Raw genomic sequence first — 1,876 nt, forward strand, 5'->3', positions numbered from 1 at the left:
CATCTATGGAACTTGCAGATCTTATTCTCTTTCTTTATTGAAACCAAAATATACAATTGAAAATTTAAAAAGTATATTATACCATGTACCCTTTAAACATGCTACCATTATTTACACGAAACCAAACAATATGATGTCACTACTAAATTATCCAAAGATCTAACCCGCGCATCGAGCAGGCAACTTTGCTATTGGGTCAAAAGCGGGAGAAGTTTTTAAGTTATTAAAAGAAAAGGGGACCATAATTCATGAAAGAATTGAAGAAAGCCCATCTCGGATCCATAAACTGGAAGAAATCTTTAGTAATCTAAGCACGGCCTTTGCTTCCGCTAAAACTATTGAGAAAACTCCCGTAAAGATTGGCAAGATTACACAAGTTACTAAGAACAAGTGTGCAACTTCTAGTAATAATGGAAAAGAGGATCTTAAGATGATTAGTATTCACCCGGATTTTGTTGAAGTTATAAGAGATCCTTTGGGCAAGAATGAATTCTTTAATTTTGTCCCTAGGAGTATTGTCATTGAAAATATTTATGTTAAATCTTTGAAGAATTCTAAGTGCTTGATTGAAGAGTGGGAGAACAAGGATGGCAAAACTTAGATCCTTGCTTTATGCCTAGCTAGGGGGATGAAACAATAACACTTGTTGGGAGGCAACCCAATGAATAAAACTTATTTTTGTTTTTTGCTTTTTGTTCTTGAGTGTTTGCACAATTATGCTATAGTTATGATTGTGTTTTTTGTGTTTTAATTAGTATTTGTACCAAGTAAAGCCTTTAGGATCTTCTTGGGTGATAGTTGACTTGATCTTGTTGAAAAAAGAATCTTTTGCACTCACGAAAATAATTTTCGTTTCTAACAGAAGTGTGATAAAATACCAATTCTTTTTGAGGAAGATTAATATACAAATTTCTCAGGTCGTCCTAACTTGTCAGAAATTTCGGAGTTACAGAAGTATTCGAAATACCCAGATTGCTACAGACTGTTCTGTTTTTGACAGATTCTATTTTCTTTGTGTTTTGTGCTTGTTTTGATGATTCTATAGTTTTCTTTGAAGAGATTTTGCCATAGAAAAGTTGGAATACTGTAGATATAATGCAAGAATAAAATATGAATGGGTTGCAACAATACTTATAGTAGTAATTTGTTTTCCTATACTAATGGATCTCACGGAGGTTTTTTTAAGTTTTGTGTGATTGAAGTTTTCAAGTTTTGGGTGATGTTACGAAGGATGAATGAATAAGGAGTAAGAAGAGCCTAAGATTGGGGATGCCCATGACATCCCAAGATATTATCCAAAGAGTAGCAAGCAACTAAGCTTGGCTATGCCCCGAGTGGCATCCCCTCTTTTTTCTAACGACCATCAGTATTTTACTCGAAGCTATATTTTTATTTGTCACATACTATGAGTTTTGCTTGGAGCGTCTTGTATGATATGAGTCTTTGCTTGTTTTACTTTGTGTTTTTAGTCTTAAATCCTTTCTGGACACACCTATTTGAGAGAGCCAAAATTATGCCAAGATTTTTTAGAATTGCTCTCTATGCTTCACTTAAATCTTTATGAGCTATGTAATTGCTCTAGTGCTTCACTTATATCTTTTGAGAATGGTGTGCTTTAGTATTTTTGAAGAAATTCTCTCTTGCTTCACTTAAATTATTTTGAGAGAAATAAACATTATGCTCATGATCTTCACTTATATTTGTTTGATCTTATCAAAAGCAACACATGAAAACTAGTCCCAAAGTGATAGATATCCAAGAAGGATATAATAAAAACTTTCATGAAGATCATTGGACAAAATAAACTTGATTCTTTGTAATAGTTTTGAGATATGAAGATGTGATATGAGAATCATGTTGATGAGTAATTATGCTT

This window comes from Triticum aestivum, chromosome 4A (assembly GCF_018294505.1).
Source record: "Triticum aestivum cultivar Chinese Spring chromosome 4A, IWGSC CS RefSeq v2.1, whole genome shotgun sequence".
NCBI classification, from domain to species: Eukaryota; Viridiplantae; Streptophyta; class Magnoliopsida; order Poales; family Poaceae; genus Triticum; species Triticum aestivum.